At 45.1% G+C, this 16,406-nt stretch overlaps 1 long non-coding RNA gene across 1 annotated transcript in view; it reads left to right on the top strand.

The window, feature by feature from the left end:
* The window catches only part of LOC134911058 (uncharacterized), a 155,316-nt gene extending 139,313 nt beyond the window's left edge, over positions 1–16,003 (top strand). The window contains exon 3 of the long non-coding RNA XR_010176296.1: positions 15,812–16,003. This is a non-coding gene — a long non-coding RNA (uncharacterized LOC134911058). The remainder of the gene's footprint in view (positions 1–15,811) is intronic.
* The last annotated feature ends 403 nt before the right edge of the window (positions 16,004–16,406 follow it).

Raw genomic sequence — 16,406 nt, 5'->3', positions numbered from 1 at the left:
AACACACAGATAGACAGGAGGATGAGCGGGGGAATCACTGATAATGTCACATAATAATAACACACACACATGATGCACATTACAGCATGGAGCCTGTGTGTAAGTGGAGCGCAGCGTCCGGGTAACACACAGATAGACAGGAGGATGAGCGGGGGAATCACTGATAATGACACATAATAATAACACACACACGATGCACATTACAGCATGGAGCCTGTGTGTAAGTGGAGCACAGCATCCGGGTAACACACAGATAGACAGGAGGATGAGCGGGGGAATCACTGATAATGTCACATAATAATAACACGCACGATGCACATTACAGCATGGAGCCTGTGTGTAAGTGGAGCGCAGCGTCCGGGTAACACACAGATAGACAGGAGGATGAGCGGGGGAATCACTGATAATGACACATAATAATAACACACACGATGCACATTGCAGCATGGAGCCTGTGTGTAAGTGGAGCGCAGCGTCCGGGTCACACACAGATAGACAGGAGGATGAGCGGGGGAATCACTGATAATGACACATAATAATAACACACACACGATGCACATTACAGCATGGAGTCTGTGTGTAAGTGGAGCGCAGCGTCCGGGTAACACACAGATAGACAGGAGGATGAGCGGTGGAATCACTGATAATGACATATAATAATAACACACACATGATGCACATTACAGCATGGAGCCTCTGTGTAAGTGGAGTGCAGCGTCCGGGTAACACACAGATAGACAGGAGGATGAGCGGTGGAATCACTGATAATGACATATAATAATAACACACACACATGATGCACATTACAGCATGGAGCCTCTGTGTAAGTGGAGTGCTGCATCCGGGTCACACACAGATATACAGGAGGAAGAGCGGGGGAATCACTGATAATGACACATAATAATAACACACACATGATGCACATTACAGCATGGAGCCTGTGTGTAAGTGGAGTGCAGCGTCTGGGTCATGCACAGATAGACAGGAGGATGAGCGGGGGAACACTGATAATACCACATAATAATAACACACACACAATGCACATTACAGCATGGAGCCTGTGTGTAAGTGGAGTGCAGCGTCCGGGTTACACACAGATAGACAGGAGGATGAGCGGGGGAATCACTGATAATGACACATAATAATATTATACACACACAATGCACATTACAGCATGTAGCCTGTGTGTAAGTGGAGCGTAGCGTCCGGGTAACACACAGATAGACAGGAGGATGAGCGGGGGAATCACTGATAATGACACATAATAATAACACACATGATGCACATTACAGCATGGAGCCTGTGTGTAAGTGGAGCGCAGCATCCGGGTAACACACAGATAGACAGGAGGATGAGCGGGGGAATCACTGATAATGACACATAATAATAACACACACACACATGATGCACATTACAGCATGGAGCCTGTGTGTAAGTGGAGCGCAGCGTCCTGGTAACACACAGATAGACAGGAGGATGAGCGGGGGAATCACTGATAATGACACATAATATTAACACACGATGCACATTACAGCATGGAGCCTGTGTGTAAGTGGAGCGCAGCACCCGGGTAACACACAGATAGACAGGAGGATGAGCGGGGGAATCACTGATAATGACACATAATAATAACACACACACAATGCACATTACAGCATGGAGCCTGTGTGTAAGTGGAGCGCAGCGTCCTGGTCACACACAGATAGACAGGAGGATGAGCGGGGGAATCACTGATAATGACACATAATAATAACACACACACAATGCACATTACACCATGGAGCCTGTGTGTAAGTGGAGCGCAGTGTCTGGGTAACAAACAGATAGACAGGAGGATGAGCAGGGGAATCACTGATAATACCACATAATAATAACACACACACAATGCACATTACAGCATGGAGCCTGTGTGTAAGTGGAGCGCAGCGTCCGGGTAACATACAGATAGACAGGAGGATGAGCGGGGGAATCACTGATAATGCCACATAATAATATTATACACACACGATGCACATAACAGCATGGAGCCTGTGTGTAAGTGGAGCGCAGCGTCCGGGTAACACACAGATAGACAGGAGGATGAGCTGGGGAATCACTGATAATGTCACATAATAATAACACACACACGATGCACATTACTGCATGGAGCCTGTGTGTAAGTGGAGCGCAGCGTCCGGGTAACACACAGATAGACAGGAGGATGAGCGGGGGAATCACTGATAATGACACATAATAATAACACATACACAATGCACATTACAGCATGGAGCCTGGGTGTAAGTGGAGTGCAGCATCCGAGTCACACACAGATAGACAGGAGGATGAGCGGGGGAATCACTGATAATGACACATAATAACACACACACACACGATGCACATTACAGCATGGAGCCTGTGTGTAAGTGGAGCGCAGCGTCCGGGTAACACACAGATAGACAGGAGGATGAGCTGGGGAATCACTGATAATGACACATAATAATAACACACACACAATGCACATTACAGCATGGAGCCTGTGTGTAAGTGGAGCGCAGTGTCCGGGTAACACCGAGAAAGACAGGAGGATGAGCGGGGAAATCACTGATAATGCCACATAATAATAACACACACATGTTACACAATACAGCATGGAGCCTGTGTGTAAGTGGAGCGCAGCGTCCGGGTAACACACAGATAGACAGGAGGATGAGCGGGGGAATCACTGATAATGACACATAATAATAACACACACACAATGCACATTACAGCATGGAGCCTGTGTGTAAGTGGAGCGCAGTGTCCAGGTAACACACAGAAAGACAGGAGGATGAGCGGGGGAATCACTGATAATGCCACATAATAATAACACACACATGTTACACAATACAGTATGGAGCCTGTGTGTAAGTGGAGTGCAGCGATAGGGTAACACACAGATAGACTGGAGGATGAGCGGGGAAATCACTGATAATGACACATAATAATAATAATACACACACGATGCACATTGCAGCATGGAGCCTGTGTGTAAGTGGAGCGCAGCGTCCGGGTAACACACAGATAGACAGGAGGATGAGCGGGGGAAACACTGATAATAACACATAATAAAAACACACACACAATGCACATTACAGCATGGTGCCTGTGTGTAAGTGGAGTGCAGCGTCCGGGTAACACACAGATAGACAGGGGGATGAGCGGGGGAATCACTGATAATGACACATAATAATAACACACAAATGATGCACATTACAGCATGGAGCCTGTGTGTAAGTGGAGCGCAGCGTCCGGGTAACACACAGACAGACAGGAGGATGAGCGGGGGAATCACTGATAATGACACATAATAATAACACACACACAATGCACATTACAGCATGGAGCCTGTGTGTAAGTGGAGCGCAGCGTCCGGGTAACACACAGATAGACAGGAGGATAAGCGGGGGAAACACTGATAATGACACATAATAATAACACACACATGATGCACATTACAGCATGGAGCCTGTGTGTAAGTGGAGTGCAGCGTCCGGGTAACACACAGATAGACAGGAGGATAAGCGGGGGAAACACTGATAATGACACATAATAATAACACACACAATGCACATTACAGCATGGAGCCTGTGTGTAAGTGGAGCGCAGTGTCCGGGTAACACACAGATAGACAGGAGGGTGAGCGGGGGAATCACTGATAATGACACATAATAATAACACACACAATGCACATTACAGCATGGAGCCTGTGTGTAAGTGGAGCGCAGCATCCGGGTAACACACAGATAGACAGGAGGATGAGCGGGGGAATCACTGATAATGACACATAATAATAACACACACACAATGCACATTACAGCATGGAGCCTGTGTGTAAGTGGAGCGCAGTGTCCGGGTAACACCGAGAAAGACAGGAGGATGAGCGGGGAAATCACTGATAATGCCACATAATAATAACACACACATGTTACACATTACAGCATGGAGCCTGTGTGTAAGTGGAGCGCAGCGTCCGGGTAACACACAGATAGACAGGAGGATGAGCGGGGGAATCACTGATAATGACACATAATAATAACACACACACAATGCACATTACAGCATGGAGCCTGTGTGTAAGTGGAGCGCAGTGTCCAGGTAACACACAGAAAGACAGGAGGATGAGCGGGGGAATCACTGATAATGCCACATAATAATAACACACACATGTTACACAATACAGTATGGAGCCTGTGTGTAAGTGGAGTGCAGCGATAGGGTAACACACAGATAGACTGGAGGATGAGCGGGGGAATCACTGATAATGACACATAATAATAATACACACACGATGCACATTGCAGCATGGAGCCTGTGTGTAAGTGGAGCGCAGCGTCCGGGTAACACACAGATAGACAGGAGGATGAGTGGGGGAATCACTGATAATGACACATAATAATAACACACACACAATGCACATTACAGCATGGAGCCTGTGTGTAAGTGGAGTGCTGCATCCGGGTCACACACAGATATACAGGAGGAAGAGCGGGGGAATCACTGATAATGACACATAATAATAACACACACATGATGCACATTACAGCATGGAGCCTGTGTGTAAGTGGAGTGCAGCGTCTGGGTCATGCACAGATAGACAGGAGGATGAGCGGGGGAACACTGATAATACCACATAATAATAACACACACACAATGCACATTACAGCATGGAGCCTGTGTGTAAGTGGAGTGCAGCGTCCGGGTTACACACAGATAGACAGGAGGATGAGCGGGGGAATCACTGATAATGACACATAATAATATTATACACACACAATGCACATTACAGCATGTAGCCTGTGTGTAAGTGGAGCGTAGCGTCCGGGTAACACACAGATAGACAGGAGGATGAGCGGGGGAATCACTGATAATGACACATAATAATAACACACATGATGCACATTACAGCATGGAGCCTGTGTGTAAGTGGAGCGCAGCGTCCTGGTAACACACAGATAGACAGGAGGATGAGCGGGGGAATCACTGATAATGTCACATAATAATAACACACACGATGCACATTACAGCATGGAGCCTCTGTGTAAGTGGAGCGCAGCGTCCGGGTAACACACAGATAGACAGGAGGATGAGCGGGGGAATCACTGATAATGACACATAATAATAACACACGATGCACATTACAGCATGGAGCCTGTGTGTAAGTGGAGCGCAGCACCCGGGTAACACACAGATAGACAGGAGGATGAGCGGGGGAATCACTGATAATGACACATAATAATAACACACACACAATGCACATTACAGCATGGAGCCTGTGTGTAAGTGGAGCGCAGCGTCCTGGTCACACACAGATAGACAGGAGGATGAGCGGGGGAATCACTGATAATGACACATAATAATAACACACACACAATGCACATTACACCATGGAGCCTGTGTGTAAGTGGAGCGCAGTGTCTGGGTAACAAACAGATAGACAGGAGGATGAGCAGGGGAATCACTGATAATACCACATAATAATAACACACACACAATGCACATTACAGCATGGAGCCTGTGTGTAAGTGGAGCGCAGCGTCCGGGTAACATACAGACAGACAGGAGGATGAGCGGGGGAATCACTGATAATGCCACATAATAATATTATACACACACGATGCACATAACAGCATGGAGCCTGTGTGTAAGTGGAGCGCAGCGTCCGGGTAACACACAGATAGACAGGAGGATGAGCTGGGGAATCACTGATAATGTCACATAATAATAACACACACACGATGCACATTACTGCATGGAGCCTGTGTGTAAGTGGAGCGCAGCGTCCGGGTAACACACAGATAGACAGGAGGATGAGCGGGGGAATCACTGATAATGACACATAATAATAACACATACACAATGCACATTACAGCATGGAGCCTGGGTGTAAGTGGAGTGCAGCATCCGAGTCACACACAGATAGACAGGAGGATGAGCTGGGGAATCACTGATAATGACACATAATAATAACACACACACAATGCACATTACAGCATGGAGCCTGTGTGTAAGTGGAGCGCAGTGTCCGGGTAACACCGAGAAAGACAGGAGGATGAGCGGGGAAATCACTGATAATGCCACATAATAATAACACACACATGTTACACAATACAGCATGGAGCCTGTGTGTAAGTGGAGCGCAGCGTCCGGATAACACACAGATAGACAGGAGGATGAGCGGGGGAATCACTGATAATGACACATAATAATAACACACACACAATGCACATTACAGCATGGAGCCTGTGTGTAAGTGGAGCGCAGTGTCCAGGTAACACACAGAAAGACAGGAGGATGAGCGGGGGAATCACTGATAATGCCACATAATAATAACACACACATGTTACACAATACAGTATGGAGCCTGTGTGTAAGTGGAGTGCAGCGATAGGGTAACACACAGATAGACTGGAGGATGAGCGGGGGAATCACTGATAATGACACATAATAATAATACACACACGATGCACATTTCAGCATGGAGCCTGTGTGTAAGTGGAGCGCAGCGTCCGGGTAACACACAGATAGACAGGAGGATGAGCGGGGGAAACACTGATAATGACACATAATAATAACACACACACAATGCACATTACAGCATGGTGCCTGTGTGTAAGTGGAGTGCAGCGTCCGGGTAACACACAGATAGACAGGGGGATGAGCGGGGGAATCACTGATAATGACACATAATAATAACACACAAATGATGCACATTACAGCATGGAGCCTGTGTGTAAGTGGAGCGCAGCGTCCGGGTAACACACAGATAGACAGGAGGATAAGCGGGGGAAACACTGATAATGACACATATTAATAACACACACATGATGCACATTACAGCATGGAGCCTGTGTGTAAGTGGAGCGCAGTGTCCGGGTAACACACAGATAGACAGGAGGATGAGCGGGGGAATCACTGATAATGACACATAATAATAACACACACAATGCACATTACAGCATGGAGCCTGTGTGTAAGTGGAGCGCAGCATCCGGGTAACACACAGATAGACAGGAGGATGAGCGGGGGAATCACTGATAATGACACATAATAATAACACACACACAATGCACATTACAGCATGGAGCCTGTGTGTAAGTGGAGCGCAGTGTCCGGGTAACACCGAGAAAGACAGGAGGATGAGCGGGGAAATCACTGATAATGCCACATAATAATAACACACACATGTTACACATTACAGCATGGAGCCTGTGTGTAAGTGGAGCGCAGCGTCCGGGTAACACACAGATAGACAGGAGGATGAGCGGGGGAATCACTGATAATGACACATAATAATAACACACACACAATGCACATTACAGCATGGAGCCTGTGTGTAAGTGGAGCGCAGTGTCCAGGTAACACACAGAAAGACAGGAGGATGAGCGGGGGAATCACTGATAATGCCACATAATAATAACACACACATGTTACACAATACAGTATGGAGCCTGTGTGTAAGTGGAGTGCAGCGATAGGGTAACACACAGATAGACAGGGGGATGAGCGGGGGAATCACTGATAATGACACATAATAATAACACACAAATGATGCACATTACAGCATGGAGCCTGTGTGTAAGTGGAGCGCAGCGTCCGGGTAACACACAGATAGACAGGAGGATGAGCGGGGGAATCACTGATAATGACACATAATAATAACACACACACAATGCACATTACAGCATGGAGCCTGTGTGTAAGTGGAGCGCAGCGTCCGGGTAACACACAGATAGACAGGAGGATAAGCGGGGGAAACACTGATAATGACACATAATAATAACACACACATGATGCACATTACAGCATGGAGCCTGTGTGTAAGTGGAGCGCAGTGTCCGGGTAACACACAGATAGACAGGAGGATGAGCGGGGGAATCACTGATAATGACACATAATAATAACACACACAATGCACATTACAGCATGGAGCCTGTGTGTAAGTGGAGCGCAGCATCCGGGTAACACACAGATAGACAGGAGGATGAGTGGATGAATCACTCATAATTTCAAACAATAATAACTAGAGATGAGCGGGTTCAGTTCGTCGAGATCCGAATCCCCCCGAACTTCACGTGTTTTACACGGGTCCGAGGCAGCCTCCGATCTTCCGCCTTGCTCGGTTAACCCGAATAAGGCCGAACGTCATCATCCCGCTGTCGGATTCTCGCGAGATTCGTATTCTATATAAAGAACCGCACGTCGTCGCCATTTTCACTCGTGCATTGTAGATTGAGCGGAGAGGACGTGGCTACATTCTTTACCTGAAAAGCTCAATATCTGTGCTCAGTGTGCTGCATTGTGGTGACCACCAGTTTATAGTAGTACAGTACAGTAGGCCATTGCTGTATCTTGCAGCTCCATGTCAGACTCCGTTTTAGTATCCTGATCAGTGCTCAATATCTGCTGCATTGTTGTGTGACCAGTATATACTATATAGTAGTACAGTGCAACATTTTGGTGACCACTAGTATAGTTGTACAGTACAATAGGCCATTGCTGTATCTTCCAGCTGTGTGTCACTTCAAGTATCCATATCTGTGCTGCATTGTTGTGAGCAGTATATAGTAGTACATTGCATCATTTTGGTGACCACCAGTATATAGTAGTACAGTACAGTAGGCCATTGCTGTATCTTGCAGCTCCGTGTCACTTCAAGTATCCATATCTGTGCTGCATTGTTGTGAGCAGTATATAGTAGTACAGTGCAGCATTTTTGTGACCACCCGTATATATAGTAGTACAGTACAGTAGGCCATTGCTGTATCTTGCAGCTCCGTGTCACTTCAAGTATCCATATCTGTGCTGCATTGTTGTGAGCAGTATATAGTAGTACAGTGCAGCATTTTGGTGACCACCAGTATATATAGTAGTACAGTACAGCAGGCAATTGCTGTATCTTGCAGCTCTGTGTCACTTCAAGTATCCATATCTGAGCTGTATTGTTGTGAGCAGTATATAGTAGTACAGTGCAGCATTTTGGTGACCACCAGTATATATAGTAGTACAGTGCAGTAGGCCATTGCTGTATCTTGCAGCCCCGTGTCACTTTAAGTATCCATATCTGTGCTGCATTGTTGTGAGCAGTATATAGTAGTACAGTGCAACATTTTGGTGACCACCAGTATATAGTAGTACAGTACAGTAGGCAATTGCTATTGATATAATAATATTACTGGCATATAATTCCACACATTAAAAAATGGAGAACAAAAATGTGGAGGGTAAAATAGGGAAAGATCAAGATCCACTTCCACCTCGTGCTGAAGCAGCTGCTACTAGTCATGGCAGAGATGATGAAATGCCATCAACGTCGTCTGCCAAGGCCGATACCCAATGTCATAGTAGAGAGCATGTAAAATCCAAAACACTAAAGTTCAGTAAAATGACCCAAAAATCTAAATTAAAATCGTCTGAGGAGAAGTGTAAACTTGCCAATATGCCATTTACGACACGGAGTGGCAAGGAACGGCTGAGGCCCTGGCCTATGTTCATGGCTAGTGGTTCAGCTTCACATGAGGATGGAAGCACTCATCCTCTCGCTAGAAAAATGAAAGGAGTTAAGCTGGCAAAAGCACAGCAAAGAACTGTGCATTCTTCTAAATCACAAATCCCCAAGGAGAGTCCAATTGTATCGGTTGCGATGCCTGACCTTCCCAACACTGGACGGGAAGAGCTTGCGCCTTCCACCATTTGCACGCCCCCTGCAAGGGCTGGAAGGAGCACCCGCAGTCCAGTTCCTGATAGTCAAATTGAAGATGTCACTGTTGAAGTATAGCAGGATGAGGATATGGGTGTTGCTGGCGCTGAGGAGGAAATTGACAAGGAGGAATCTGATGTAGAGGTGGTTTGTTTAAGTCAGGCACCCGGGGAGACACCTGTTCATCATAAGTCAGTGACAAGTTCAAAAACTTTGGGTGATAGCGAAAGCAGTCCACTGACAACTAAATCCCTTCTTCCTCTTGTACCCAAGCTCCCAGTGCAAACCACACCACCAACTCCCTCAGTGTACATTTCCTCCTTAGACAGGAATGCCAATAGTCCTGCAGGCCATGTCACTGGCAAGTCTGATGAATCCTCTTCTAACTGGGATATCTCTGATGGATCCTTGAGTGTAACACCTACTGCTGCTGCTGCTAATGTTGTTGCTGCTGGGAGTCGATCATCATCCCAGAGGGGAAGTTGGAAGACCACTTGTACTACTTCCAGTAAGCAATTGACTGTCCAACAGTCCTTTGCAAGGAAGATTAAATATCACAGCAGTCATCCTGTTGCAAAGTGGATAACTCAGGCCTTGACAGCTACTGTATGTTGGTGTTAGACGTGCATCCGGTATCCACCGTTAGTTCACAGGGACTTAGAGAATTGCTTGAGGTAGTGTGTCCCCGGTACCAAATCCCATCTAGGTTCCACTTCTCTAGATAGGCGATACCGAGAATGTACACAGACGTTAGAAAAAGAGTCACCAGTTTCCTAAAAAATGCAGTTGTATGCATTCCCCTCATCAGGCTTTTGCAGAAGCAGCTGGAGAGATTGAAGGAGGAGCTAAAACAGAGCGATTCCGCTAGGCATGTGGGACTTGTGGATGGAGCCCTTCATTCGCTTAACCAGGATTCACGGGTGGTCAATCTGTTGAAATCAGAGCGCTACATTCTGGCCACCGTGCTCGATCCTAGGTTTAAAGCCTACGTTGTATCTCTCTTTCCGGCAGACACAAGTCTGCAGACGTTCAAAGACCTGCTGGTGAGAAAATTGTCAAGTCAAGCGGAACGTGACCTGCCAACAGCTGCTTCTTCATTTTCTTCCGCCACTGGAGCTGCCAGGAAAAGGATAACATTTCCAAAACCACCCGCTGGTGATGCAGGGCAGTCAGGAGCAAGTGTTGACATCTGGTCCGGACTGAAGGACCTGCCAATGATTACTGACATGTCGTCTACTGTCACTGCACATGATTCTGTCACCATTGAAAGAATGGTGGAGGATTATATGAGTGACAGCATCACTGTAGGCATATCAGACAGCCGGTACGTATACTGGCAGGAAAAGGAGGCAATTTGGAGGCCCTTGCACAATCTGGCTTTATTTTACCTAAGTTGCCCCCCCTCCAGTGTGTACTCCGAAAGAGTGTTTAGTGCAGCCGCTCACCTTGTCAACAATCGGCGTACGAGGTTACTTCCAGAAAATGTGGAGAAGATGTTCATCAAAATGAATTAAAATCAATTCCTCCGTGGAGACATTCACCAGCAATTGCCTCCTGAAAGTACACAGGGACCTGAGATGGTGGATTCCAGTGGGGACGAATTAATACTCTGTGAGGAGGAGGATGTACACAATGAAAGGGGTGAGGAATCGGACGATGAGGTGGACATCTTGCCTCTGTAGAGCCAGTTTGTGCAAGGAGAGATTGATTGCTTCTTTTTTGGTGGGGGCCCAAACCAACCAGTCATTTCAACCACAGTCGTGGGGCAGACCCTGTCGCTGAAATGATGGGTTCGTTAAAGTGTGCATGTCCTGCTTATACAACATAAGGGTGGGTGTGAGGGCCCAAGGACAATTCCATCTTGCACCTCTTTTTTTAATTTATTTATCTTTGCATCATGTGCTGTTTGGGGACTATTTTTTTAAGTGCCATCCTGTCTGATACTGCAGTGCCACTCCTAGATGGGCCAGGTGTTTGTGCCACCCACTTGGGTCGCTTTGCTTAGTCATCCAGCGACCTTGGTGCAAATTTTAGGACTAAAAATAATATTGTGAGGTGTGAGGTTTTCAGAATCGACTGGAAATTAGTGGAAATTATGGTTATTGAGGTTAATAATACTATAGGATCAAAATGACCCCCAAATTCTATGATTTAAGCTGTTTTTGAGCGGTTTTTGAAAAAAAAAACACCCAAATCCAAAACGCATACGAATCCGAGAATAATTTGAAAGGGAGGTTTTGCTAAAACGCGTCCGAATCCAAAACACGACCGCGGAACCGAATCCAAAACCAAAACACAAAACCCGAAAAGTGTCCGGTGCACATCTCTAATATATACACATATATAATACACACATATACACACATATATACACATTTATATTACACACATATACACACACATATATACACATATATAATACACGCATTCACACACATGATGATATCAATGTAATATTACTATAAACTGAGTTAGGAAAGTTGTAGGTTAGTTTTATCCAGTAATTTATCCTATAGAATATCAGTAACAATAACGCAGCTCTTCTTACCATACTGCACCTCATACAAAACCAGCAAAGAATTCTCTGCCGACACCACGCCGGTCACTGACTGAATGTGGTACTATGGGCCTAATTCAAGATTGATTGCAAAACAACATTTTCCTCTAATGTGCAAAACCATGCTGCACTGCAGGGAGGCAGATGTAACATGTGCACTGCAGGTGGGGCAGATGTAACATGTGCAGAGAGAGTTAGATTTGGGTGGGGTGTGCTCAAACTGAAATCTAAATTGCAGTGTAAGAATAAAGCAGAAAGTATTTACCCTGCACAGAAACAATATAACACTCCCAAATCTAACTCTCTCTGCACATGTTACATCTGCCCCACCTGCAGTGCACATGGTTTTGGCCATTAGAGGAAAATGTTGTTTTACAATATTAGGCACTATGGGGGTCATTCCGAGTTGATAGCTCGCTAGCAAGTTTTAGCAGCCGTGTAAAATGCTAAGCCGCCGCCCTCTGGGAGTGTATCTTAGCTTAGCAGAAGTGCGAACGAAAGGATTGCAGAGCGGCTACAAAAAAAAATTGTGCAGTTTCTGAGTTGCTTCAGACCTACTCAGCGCTTGCGATCACTTCAGACCATTCAGTTCCGGATTTGACGTCACAAACACGCCCTGCTTTCACCTAGCCACACCTGCATTTTCCTGGCACGCCTGTGTTTTTTCGAACACTCCCTGAAAATGGTCACTTGACACCCAAAAACGCCCACTTCATGTTAATCACTCTGCGGCCAGCAGTGCGACTGAAAAACGTCGCTAGACCTTGTGTGAAACTACATCGGCCGTTGTGAAAGTACGTCGCGCGTGCGCAATGCGCCACATATGCATACGCAGAAGTGCCATTTTTTTGCATCATCACTGCGCAGCGAACATTTTCAGCTAGCGATCAACTCAGAATGACCACCTATATACAAAAGCTCTCTACTGGGTGCAGTGCATGTATAATCCACCAGAGGGCAGCAGACATGTATCAGGATGTATGTAACAGTTTTATCAGGATGTATGTAACAGGTGTATCAGGATGTATGTAACAGGTGTAGCAGGATGTATGTAACAGGTGTATCAGGATGTATGTAGCAGGTGTATCAGGATGTATGTAACAGGTGAATCAGGATGAATGTAACAGGTGTATCAGGATGTATGTAGCAGGTGTATCAGGATGTATGTAACAGGTGTATCAGGATGTATGTAACAGGTGTATCAGGATGTATGTAACAGGTGTATCAGGATGTATGTAGCAGGTGTATCAGGATGTATGTTACAGGTGTATCAGGATGTATGTTACAGGTGTATCAGGATGTATGTAACAGGTGTATCAGGATGTATGTAACAGGTGAATCAGGATGTATGTAACAGGTGTATCAGGATGTATGTAGCAGGTGTATCAGGATGTGTGTAACAGGTGTATCAGGATAAATGTAACAGGTGTATCAAGATGTAGGTAACAGGTGTTTCAGGATGTATGTAACAGGTGTATCAGGATGTATGTAGCAGGTGTTTCAGGATTTATGTAACAGGTGTATCAGGATGTATGTAACAGGTGTATCAGGATGTAGGTAACAGGTGTATCAGTATGTATCAGGATGTATGTAACAGGTATATCAGGATGTATGTAACAGGTGTATCAGGATGTATGTAACAGGTGTATCAGGATGTATGTAGCAGGTGTTTCAGGATGTATGTAACAGGTGTATCAGGATGTATGTAGCAGGTGTATCAGGATGTGTGTAACAGGTGTATCAGGATGTATGTAACAGGTGTATCAGGATAAATGTAACAGGTGTATCAAGATGTAGGTAACAGGTGTTTCAGGATGTATGTAACAGGTGTATCAGGATGTATGTAACAGGTGTATCAGGATGTATGTAACAGGTGATTCATGATGTATGTAACAGGTGTATCAGATGTAGGTAACAGGATGTATCAGGATGTATGTAACAGGTGTGTCAGGATGTATGTAACAGGTGTATCAGGATGTATGTAACAGGTGTGTCAGGATGTATGTAACAGGTGTATCAGGATGTATGTAACAGGTGTTTCAGGATGTATGTAACAGGTGTATCAGGATGTATGTAACAGGTGTATCAGGATGTATATAACAGGTGTATCAGGATGTATGTAACAGGATGTATCAGGATGTATGTAACAGGTGTGTCAGGATGTATGTAACAGGTGCAGCAGGATGTATGTAACAGGTGCAGCAGGATGTATGTAACAGGTGTATCAGGATGCAGGTAACAGGATGTATCAGGATGTATGTAACAGGTGTATCAGGATTTATGTACAGTAACAGGTGCAGCAGGATGTATGTAACAGGTGTATCAGGATGTAGGTAACAGGATGTATGTAACAGGTGTATCAGGATGTATGTACAGTAACAGGTGTATCAGGATGTATGTAACAGGTGTATCAGGATGTAGGTAACAGGATGTATCAGGATGTATGTAACAGGTGTGTCAGGATGTATGTAACAGGTGTATCAGTATGTATGTAACAGGTGTGTCAGGATGTATGTAACAGTTGTATCAGGATGTATGTAACAGGTGTGTCAGGATGTATGTAACAGGTGTATCAGGATGTATGTAACAGTTGTATCAGGATGTATGTAACAGGTGTATCAGGATGTATATAACAGGTGTATCAGGATGTATGTAACAGGTGTGTCAGGATGTATGTAACAGGTGTATCAGGATGTATGTAACAGGATGTATCAGGATGTATGTAACAGGTGTATCAGGATGTATGTAACAGGTGTATCAGGATGTATGTAACAGGTGTATCAGGATGTATGTAACAGGTGTATCAGGATGTATGTAATAGGTGTATCAAGATGTAGGTAACAGGATGTATCAGGGTGTATGTAACAGGTGTATCAGGATGTATGTAACAGGTGTGTCAGGATGTATGTAACAGGTGTATTAGGATGTATGTAACAGGTGTGTCAGGATGTATGTAACAGGTGTATCAGGATGTATGTAACAGGTGTATGAGGATGTATATAACAGGTGTATCAGGATGTATTTAACAGGTGTATCAGGATGTATGTAACAGGTGTATCAGGATGTATGTAACAGGTGTATGAGGATGTATGTAACAGGTGTAGCAGGATGCATGTAACAGGTGTATCAGGATGTAGGTAACAGGATGTATCAGGATGTATGTAACAGGTGTATCAGGATGTATGTAGCAGGATGTATCAGGATGTATCTAACAGGTGTAGCAGGTTGTACAGTATGTAACAGGTGTATCAGGACAGGATTGGACTGTCTGATGCTGTAGAGGTTTCGCAAGCTTATGAATAAATAGGATGGCGCTGTCAATACAGGGTTAATGTATTAAACAATAATATCTTTCATGCTCCAAGTGACCACGTAGACGTTATAAAGAATTACTTGTCCTATTTATTATCACTGTAATAATTACTGTATCACATTCTATAATGATTTGTTCCCCTTGCGGAATATGATGATGTGAGAGGAATAGAATGATCCGCGGAGCAGATCCGTCACATTATCTCTTTTTTTCTTTTCTTATGCAGGAGTTTTGCCGAAGTTTGATAAATAGGGTCCCTGATGTCACATGACCCTGCGGTCCCGGACGCTCTGTACCTGCAGATTGGGGGCACCGGGCACAGATTATGGATGATAAATGTACATTGAGTCACAGTAACGGCTCATTGTATTGTGAGTGATGTCCAGTGTAAATGTAATAAAATGAGTTCCAGTCATCAGCATGTCACAGTCATTGTGTCTTCAGGTTTCAGCACAGTCAGTAACTACCAGTTATACCCATATAATAGTTACTGGAATACAGAGATGTTACAGCTGTCAGCAGGTGATCTCATCAGGTACCGGTATAGGGATTGGGGATAATGAAACGTAGAAAGGTCTGGTCACATCTGGGTGAGGTCCACAGGACGTGTCTATCACCCTGATCCATGTGCAGCATTCTCTGTAAGGCCAGACGTACTGTATGTATACCTGGTATCACTAGGACCCTGTAGAACCTCAGCCTCTGCATGGCGGCTGTACGCGGGCACCAGGGATAGATCTGCTGAGAGGGTCTTATCTCTGGAATGATACATACACGCAGTCTGTCACTGATCTACTGGTGATACCACAGGACATGGAGCA

Source organism: Pseudophryne corroboree, chromosome 4 (genome assembly GCF_028390025.1).
Source record: "Pseudophryne corroboree isolate aPseCor3 chromosome 4, aPseCor3.hap2, whole genome shotgun sequence".
Taxonomy (NCBI): Eukaryota; Metazoa; Chordata; class Amphibia; order Anura; family Myobatrachidae; genus Pseudophryne; species Pseudophryne corroboree.
This window is presented reverse-complemented; position numbering and strand designations above follow the sequence as displayed.